We start from the raw sequence: 10,121 nt of genomic DNA, 5'->3' as shown, positions 1-10,121 counted from the left end.
GTCTTTATTTGAAATCTTGTTGTCAAACGTCCCCAACGAATTCAGATTTTTGAAATGTAATGTTCTACAGAGAGAACACACCCATGAGCCACCAGTTTTTTTCTTTTTGAAGGTAAAGTTTATTAAGGTATAATTTATATACAGTAAGGTATAATTTACATACTTCTTAGGTATGCTGCATGATGAGTTTTGACAGAATCGTACAGTCATGGATCCACCACCACAATCCAGATATAGAACATTTCTGTCACTTCCCGTCCCTTTCTCTAGCTCAGTTTCTTACCCTCGGTACTGTTGACATTGGGCTGGATAATTCCTTGTGTTGGGGACTGTTTTGTGCGTTATAGGATGGTTAGCAGCATTCCTGGTCTCTGCCTAGTAGATGGGAGTAACTTTGACCCTCCCCAGTTGTAACAACCCAGATGTGGACAACTGTGAGACAGTAGAGCTAGGTTACAGTGTCAGAGGTACAGGCCTCTTGTAGAGTGCATGGGAATAACTGTTGCTTCTCCACTGAGCCAAACCGGTTAGGGCAATAATATTGAATTTTTTTTGATCCATGAACATATCATTCTCTATTTTATTTAGGTAGTCTTTCTTTTCTTTCACCAATGTTGTATAGTTTTCAGCATATGTGAAGCTTTGAGAGATTTTAGGAAAGTCTGAAGCATGAGCCAGGACGGGCCCTTTGTATGGAAAAGCCACTGGAAGAGGCTTGGGTGGGCCTGCAGATTGGGTGGTCAGGGTTTCAGGGAATCATCAGGGTAGGCGCACAGTGTTAGACGGGTTGATGGTGCCTGCCTGTGGGTCGTTGGGAAGGGCTCAAAAAGGGACAGTGGCCTCTGCCAGCACTTTTGTCTGGGAGAAAGCTGCCTCTCCAACTCTTGCCCCAAGGCCAGACAATTCAGTTTCTCCCCGATGTCCCTGGCACCTTTCAAGCTGCTGCCCAGCACTAGAGCTCAGAGGGAGCAAGTCCAAGTAAGTCTGTTTGGGCCCTTTAAGAGGAACTTCTGTGACTCCAGCAGCCTCTGTCTCACTCAGCCACACTCTCTGCTGGTTTTTACAGTCAGAACTTACGGGGACTTCTCTTCCTAGCACTGGAACCTTGGGCTGGGGTATCTGGTGTGGGGCTCTGTGATTTCTCGCTCCTCAGGGGTGACCTCTGCAGCAGCCGACATAGCCCTCCCGATTTTTACCCACCACATGTGGGTGTAGTGCTGCCCATGCCTCTGTCCTCCCTGCCAGTCTCGATGTGGCTTCTGTATATCCTTAGTGATAGGACTTCTGTTCAGCTAGATTTCACGTGGTGCTGAATGATGGTGGTTCTGTAGTTTAGCTGTAATTTTGATGCGGTTGTGGGAGGATGTGAGGACCAAATTTACCTACTGCTGTCTTGACCAGACTGGTTTTGTGTTTGTAGAGGTCCTTTTGTCAGGTTGAGGAAATTCTCTTCAATATCTAGTTTGCTGTGAATTTTTATCATGAGTGGGTATTGAATTTTGTCCAATGTTGTCTCTCTTGAAATAATCACGAGGTTTTTTTTTTTTGTTTTTTTTTGGTTTGTTTTTTGTCTTTAAAATACAGTTGATTTTAGAGTGTTGAACCAACCTTGCATTCCTGGGATACATGTCTGTGTAGTCATGATGCATGTTCCAGCTGGGTCTGATTTTCTAATCTTGTTTGTTAGGAATTTTTAACATCTTATGTTCGTGAGAGATCTTGGTTTGTAGCTTTGCTTTTCCAGAAATGTTTTCTAATAATGGTAATGTTGGTCTCAAAAAATAGTGGGGGAAGTTCTCTTTACTGTTTCGTGGAAGTGTTTGTGTAGTATTAGTTTTACTTCTCCTTTTAGGCCTATGCTTTTATAGATGAGATTGAAGATCGCTCAAGGATTTCTTAGTGAAATAAAAAGGATCAGGTACTTTTTAGTACATTTCATCATTCTCAGGGTTGCTGGTGGATACTTCCTCGACATTTTGACAAAAGGTTGGTTTCAGGTCGAGGAGAAAAGCTTGGATGAGGGGAAATTGCCTTGGATACATTCAGAAAACCCGTCTTCCCTGGCTGATTGTTGTTTATCAAGTCACTTCACTCTTCAGGGTGTTAGTTTTGTCATCCATGCATCAGAGCCTCAAGATCTTTCCTTTCCCCGTTTCCTTTGCTGTGTGTTTATGAGTTCTAAGCAGAGGTTTTGGTAGGTTAGACCAACTGCATTTCTTACCTCTTCCTCCATTAATGGTAAGCCCAGTCAAGTATTCTCATTCTGAAAAGGGAACAGTTTTCCCATATTTTGCTGACATGGTTCCAACTTGAAGCCCATGTAAATATTGGCTTATCTTTAATCTTCGTTGGCTTTTTAAAAAATTATAAAAGTAATATGCACTTAATTAAAATTAAACTGGAGGCCTAGCGCACGACATCGTGCGTGGGTAGGGTCCCTAGGCCTAGACTGGGATCAGGGCCATCTTCTGCCCGCTCACCAGCCCCCAGTCCTGCCCCGCTGCCACCCCCCAGTGCCATGGTTCCCCCTTTTGCCATGCTGCGATCGGAGCCTGAGGGCTGCTGTGGGGAGGGAGGGACCGAGAGGTGGTCAATGCACCTCATAGCGACTGGTTGAATAGTTGTTCCGGTCGTTACACTTATGGTCGCTGGCCTTTTATTATATAGGATACTACACAGCATATACAGTAAAATGTCAAAGGCCTTGTTGGCTCCATTGCTTTTCCCTAGAGTTGTGCTGTCAAGCAAGTATGATGGGTCCTACCAGACCTTTTTTCATACAAATATTTATATACACATCATTTATTGTTGTTAATCCTTGCCTGAGGATATTTTTTTCCATTGATTTTTAGAGAGTGGAAGGGGCAGGGGCTTGGGGTGGTGGTGAGGAGAGAGAGAGAGAGAGAGAGAGAGAGAGATGTGAGACAGACATGTCAATTGGTTGCCTCCCAAACGTGTCCCTACCAGGGCCCGGATTGAACTTGCAACCAAGGTACATACGTGCCCTTGACTAGGAATCAAACCCAAGACCCTTTTGTGTGTAGACCAGTGCTCTACCACTGAGCAACACTGGAAAGGGTACATATACGTTCACTTAGTTTTTTTTTAAACAGTTAAAGGGTACAATATTTAGTACCTTGCTTTTTTCACTCAACGCGGTGTTATGGCCCTCTTTCCATGCTAAGTACATTTTGTCATAAGAGAATCTGAACTTCTCTCCAAAACATAAAAAAGCCTTTCTTATATAAGAAGACTGTTTTAAACCACAGATCAAATTCAAACCTACAGAGTTAAAATATCTCCTTAAGGCCATTGCTCCTCCTTTTTCTACATCTGAGAAGTACTCCTACAGATGTTTAAGAAAAATCGTGGACCCTCTTAAATACCAGCCAGGATGGGGCGAAACAATGTGCTTAAACTAACTAATGTAAATGTGAATAAGGTCAAGTGGCCGCCTCAAGCATTTAGCCCAAGGTCACTGCAGCACCTGTCCCGTATCCACTCAGGCAGACTGCCTAATGCGTCCTAACCACGAGGAGGGATTTATATATGTTAAGTATTTTCTTAGATTTAAAATCTCCTGATGTCAGAAACACAAAATGGCTTTGGTATTTATGCAGTACTAGGAAATAGGAAGGTCTCAAATATTTCTAACTTTACTCTTTTGATGTGAAATATGGAAGCAAGTGTCAGAATGAAACCAGGACTCCCAGACCTACCCCTCTGCCTCCGACCTCGCTAATGAATGCTGCTTCTTGGCCACTTGCCTTTCTAGTTGCCAAAGGTCAAAGGGTGAACCAAGGAAAGCTGAAGAAAGCTCTGGAGTCAGAGAAGAAAATGCGTTGAAATTAATTGCACAGCTTATAAATCCTTGTTGGAAAGAGCTGAGCAAAAATATCTCTAAACCCACAGACATTATCAAATAATGAGTCTTTGTTTTGAACAGAATAGGAGGATCTGGATTCTGAGCATTATTTTGAATATAATTAAACTGGATGGAAGTACCAGTCCGTTAAAAAATCAGCAGTGTAGAGCTGTCCTTGGCAGTCTCCCGTTATCATCTTATTAGCACTGGAGGTGAACACACAAATCCACCTGGCGAATCCTACAGAAGCGAAACTTTTTTTTTCCCCCAGTGGGGTGGAGAATTTCTTGTCTCTAGTCCAACAGTAAAGATAGCGTTTTAAATAAATGTTTTTCAATTTTCATGGCTAATGTAATATGATTACTTTCCCCTACAGGGATGCTAATCCCCAGGGTTTGCTGTAGCACTTCATAGTTGTTGAAGTTTTCACTCTCTTTCCTTATTTGAATCTCAACTCACTCCTAAGAGAGGGTTGAGGAAGTAATTTGCTAAAGGTCACACAGTGGTCCAGGGATTTTCACATTATTCTGTGATTCAGGAGACAGATGACTGAGCTTCTCAAGTAAAAAAAAACTAGCTCACGTATGGGGCCTCAGGCCACAGGTGGATCGCATGTGACATATTCAGTGTAGGAATGAAATATAACTGGGCCATGCGGACACTAATTAATTGAGAGGAATCATAGCTAACTTTTTTGAACAGTTACTACTTGTGCCAGCTCATTTGATTTTCATGACAGCACTATGAAGCAGGTTCTGTTATGACCCCATGTTTCAGATGAGGGAACTGAGGCACAGAGTAATTTAACAGTCTCTGATCCAGTGTCACACGTTTACGTGTCAGAGGTGGGATGTGACCTCGGCAATTTGATTCCACAGCCCACAACCTGCTTTAGCCGTAAGAGGCTGGGGTTACTGGTGTGTCTCAGATCTGGTGGCCTCTTGCCTCTCTCTTTTGCTGCAGGCTGGGTCCATCCTTGTCTTTTTCTGCAGACTTCTCTCTAATTTCTGGGTTCCCCATAACTAGACCGTACATGGGGCTTTTGCTTGTTGTGGTGCTTGCTGCAGCCAAGGGTGGCATGCCTTTTCTTTTTGCTTTTAGAGAGCCTCACCAGAGGATATTTTTTCTATTGCTTTTCAGAGAGAGTAGAAAGGAGGGCGGGATGGGGAGAAACAAAGACAGAGACAGAGAGATAGATAGATAGATAGATAGATGATAGATAGATAGATATAGAGAGAAACTTTGATGTGAGAGAGACAGATTGAATGGTTGCCTCCTGCACGGGCCCTGACCATGAGTGGGAAGTGAACCTGCAACCCAGATATGTGCCCTCTACCTGAAATTGAACTCTTGACCCTTTGGTGCTTGGCTGACACTTTGGTGCTGAGCGACACTGGTCAGGGCTGGCAAGACTTTTCAGCACCATCCAGTTCTATGTTGGTCCCAGTTCTGTATTTCCCAGGAGGGAAGATTAGGCTGCCATAGTCTGGCCAGTGGAGTGAGGAGTCTTTCCCTCATCTGATCAGCAGAGGCCAGAGGAGAAGGGTCATGTGGCACAAAAATGATTTCCCTTCAACCATGGCCTTTAGTAGAGGGCAGCTTTATTTTATTTTTGAAATTCTCACCTGAGGATATTTTTTCCTTTTTGATTTTTAGAGAGAGAGTGGAAGGGAGGAGGAGGAGAAGGGGGGGCGGGGAAGGAAGGAGAGAGAGAAACATGGATGTGAGAGAGACATAGATTAGATTGGTTGCCTCCCACACTCAGGGCCAGGGATTGAACCTACAAGCCAGGTGCGTGCCCTTGACCGGGAATTGAACCTGTGCCCCGTGGGCCCACAGGCTGACCACTCTAACCACTGAGAAAAACCAGCCAGGACAGTAGAGAGCAGTTTTAAATGAGGTGGTGTGGCTAGGGCACGCTCTCCCAAATTTGTCTCCTCTCTCACAGCAGCACAGAACAGGTTTGTGTGCTGGTAAGCTGGCTCTGTGAAAAACAATGCAGCCTGATTTATAGTGTTGGCCAATTCCCGTGGTATAAATACTCCCGCCATGGGCGATTTCAAGCTACCAGCGTGACCACGGAGTGGGGAAGAGATGCGCATGGTGGGCTCAGAGCCAATATGATCCTGTCCATCCACGGACTGGATGCAAGACAGCTGATGCAGCAAGTGCAGGATGTCTTCAAGGAGTTTGAAGTTTGGGTTTAATAGGCCAGTCAGTTAGGCGAGTTAATAATTAGTTGAGAGGGAATAAGATTTCAAGGAAGAGAGGGTGGAGGTTAGGCACACACAGCCTAGAGTACCTTGAGGTATGTCGTCCCAAGTGTGCAGTCTAGTAGGCACATAGGATGCTTTCTAAAACACTGCAATTTCCTTTGCCTATAAGGTCTCACTTGTGACATGTGATTAACCCTTTCACCAATTGCAAGATGTCAGACCTCATTTTCTGGAGGGGCATCCGTTCCATCTTACAGACCGAGCTAGAGATGGGATGTCCACGTGGTGGCCTGTTAGACCACTTTCAGTTGACTATACACTATTTGTCTTGATTGGAGGCTTTTACTTATGACCACAAGGCCACTCTCAGTTCATGTAATTATGCTAAAAGCCAAGGTAGTCTTGGGACTACCACCTCTGCCAGCCTGTCAGACGTCTTCACAGGTCTCAAGGCCCATCTGGTTGGCTGTTTTCCCTTGCACAGCTGGGAAGGGGCCTGGGAGTCTTGGCTTTGGTGTATTACAATTCTGTCGATGTCCCCATCCTCTGCCTGATAGGACTATGTCCCTAACCCTGGCCAGCCCTCATGAAGGGTGGTGTTGGCCTTGGGAGATAGAGCGAGGGAACATTGACGGTGTAGCTCTCTCCTTAGACATGGAGTTCCAAGTGTCCCACTGATAGAGGGTCAGTGTCTTTTCCTATAAAAATAGCACAATTAATTTATTCTTTTAATTTCCCTGGGGATGTAGCAGGAGAAAAATTTTGCCAGATTCTTCTCTTACGTTTCATTGGAGATTTGTCCTAGTTTGTGGATATGTTGACTTCTGAATAAGAGGACTAACATGTATGGAACAGCTCCTGTTGTGTCAGTCACTGGATTAAGAGGTCAGGGGTCACAGCTCAGAGGAATGACTTCTGTCCACAGATGTGTTTTCAAAAATTAGACACTTGTCAAATAGCAATAAAAATCATTGAAAAGTCAGAAGCTTTTCCTTTTTAATATATTTTTATTGATTTCAGAGAGGAAAGGAGAGTGAGAGAGATAGAAACATCAATGATGAGCGAGAATCATTGATCGGCTGCCTCCTGCACGCCCCACACTGGGGATCGAGCCTGCTGCTGGGGCATGGGCCTTTGACCGGAATCGAACCCTGGACCCTTCAGTCCGCAGACCGACGCTCTATCCATGGAGCCAAACCAACTAGGGCAGGAGCTTTTCCATAAAAATCAGAATTTTCAGGTTCTTCCAAAACAATCAGATGATTGACCACATTGGTCCACTTCAATCATGTATTGGCTTCCAAGTCTGCTGTGCTTGTCTGCATCCAGCAGATAGAAGGGGAAAAGGCCCGGAAGGACTATGCCTCAGTCTGGCCACACTCCTTGGTTTAATGTGGCTCCGTCCCTTGGCACACCTACCTGGGAAATGTGCAGGAGAACCGGTTTGGAGAACAGCCAGCTGGTATCTGACACAATTCATTTATTTTTTACCATTGTGACTGACCCCTTTAGGCGTTTGAGGTTGCAATCCCTGGTTTAACAAACAACGGGTCTTGGAGATAAGGAAACCTGGGTTCAAATCACTGTAATGTCATTTCCAGCAGGACAGGGACTGAATCTGTTTTGGTTACTGCTGTATACTCAGTGCCTGGCACATAGTAGGTGTTCCACAGCCTTTGTTGGTTATATGAATGAACCCTCTTGTGCCCGAGGCAACCATAAAAGCTACCATTACTTAGTGCTTATTATGTACTTACTTCTTTCAGTATAGTGATTTTCAACCAGTGTGTTTCTTCAGCTCCAGTTAGTGTTTATAATATCCTAAAATTTTGGGGGGTTTGGGGGGGAAAAAGAGGGAAGAGAACACTTCTCTATTCTAAATTTTTTTTGGCTTACAGTCATAAAGCCCAAGAACAGCTTCTAGAAAATAACTCAGATGTCATTACCTTTCCAGGATTTTATACTCATTAAACCCAAGGGTTACAGAAGATGCAGTTTTTATCTTCTGGTAGATTTTTTTCTGTTTAGATGAGAGAAAATTCTCACAAGTCACCAAGCTTACTGGTGGTTGAAACTCCAGGTGGTGAGCTGACCATCTGGTGAAATGGACATCACCTTCTACAAATGGCATCTCCCATGGTGGCATGCCATCCAGAGGGTCATCGTCTGAATCCCCCTGGCTCTGCCCACTGGCCATCTGTTCTCCCCGACCCCCGGGTTTATTTTGGCTCAGCATGCTGATGGATGAGATCTCTTCTGAGTCACCTGTGCCTACCTTGGTCTTATTATTTAAAATCAATCTCTTCTTAAGCCTTGGAAATGGTTCCAGATTGTACTCCCTCAGTTTAGTGAATTCAGAATGACAAAGATGAAGAAGGAAGAAGGGTGTGGCCATGTTTTGGTCACAGGCTGTGACACTCCTGCTCCTCTTTGTGGCTCATCTGCCCGTGGGCTCGGCTTCTTGGCTCATAGCATCATAAAGCCAACCCTTGGCCGGGGAGGGTTCGGGGGCGGGAGGTAGGGGGGTAAGAGATCAACCAAAGGACTTGTATGCATGCATATAAGCATAACCAATGGACATAAGACACTGGGGGATGGGGGAGGCTAGGGGACTGTCTTGGGCGGGGGGAAAAAATGGACACATATGTAATATCCTTTGTAATAAATAATAAAATTAAAAAAAAAAGAATTTTTAGTAATAAAAATTGCAATTTAAGGGGGAAAAAAAAAATAAAGCCAACCCTTGCTGGGGAGAGCTAACCTTCCTCATGCTGATAGGAGACGGACTTTAGATTCCTCACTCGTTAGTTGCTTATTTTAAGCCATCACAAAGAAGGATGTTTAATAATATGCTATGAATTGAGTATTAATTAACAGGAAAATAATCTTTATTATTTTGAAAATAATGTCATATATTTCAACGGTAATTTTGACAGTCTTACTAGTTTCTGGCCTTTCAGGTACAGCATGTCTTTAAGAGTCAGCGATACTTAAAAATATGGAGAAGTCAACCAATCAGATATTTACTGAACATCCACGATGGGTTAAGGAAAGCCAGTGCCAGGTGAGGATTCCAAAGTGATACTGAGAGTTCTTTTATGGCAAATACACAAGGACATGATTGCATGAAAATAGCTAATTGAATATGGAAGGTAAAATATCCAGGTGCAAAGTAAGCAGTACAGAGAATAAATGTTAAAAGAGCTTATCTCCTTTTTATTCCTCATGGCCTGGGCTGTCGAATTCAGTATCTCCCTTACTCTGGGTTACAGTGGGAATGGACTGGTGGGTCTCTGACGCTAAGAACCTGCCTGAGCGGGTAGCGATTGCTGAATGTCTGTCTGTGATCATGCTCTATGAGGGTGCTAGACGTCCTCAGGGAAATTCTGAATTGTTGATTTTCACCAGAGCAGGTCTTAGAGAATCATGGACCAGCAACGGAAGCTTTAAAAGTGAAGTTGGTATTTTGCTCCTGAAATATATTCTTACCACAGCACACGGTGGACATTGTGCAATAAAATTACCCATAGGTAATGCATATATGCATATAAGATCTTCGTTTAATCTCTTCCCGCCCCCCCCCTTTCCCTCTGAGAATCGTCATTCTGTTCCATTTCCATGCCTCTGATTCTATTTCATTCACTGTTCTTATCTGAATTGTCTTCACTGAACAACTCTGTGCCATGTAAGTTGCATGATGTCATAGTTTCCATTTATTCAGTGATGTTCCTGACACTGCTGGGTGCCTGATGATGGCATTTAATCTGTACAGCCACTTTATGAGCTGTGACTGTAATTATTCCCATTTTACAGATGGGGAAACTGAGGCTTGGACAGGCAATGTAACTTGCCCAGACCACACAACATCATGATGTTGGGTCTGTCCTTCGGTCCACTGGTATGCTCATTCCTCTGCATGATTATATCTGCCCCTTTGCCCAGCGAGCCACATCCCAAGCCTGAGGATGTGATGAAGCAGTTTTATCTGATAGACACATATAATATGCTTTCCAGAGGCCTTTCACAGCCGCTAATTCCTA

The sequence above is a fragment of the Myotis davidii genome, unplaced genomic scaffold (genome assembly GCF_000327345.1).
Source record: "Myotis davidii unplaced genomic scaffold, ASM32734v1 scaffold425, whole genome shotgun sequence".
Taxonomy (NCBI): Eukaryota; Metazoa; Chordata; class Mammalia; order Chiroptera; family Vespertilionidae; genus Myotis; species Myotis davidii.
The sequence above is the reverse complement of the archived record's forward strand: the minus strand, read 5'-3'. Positions refer to the sequence as shown.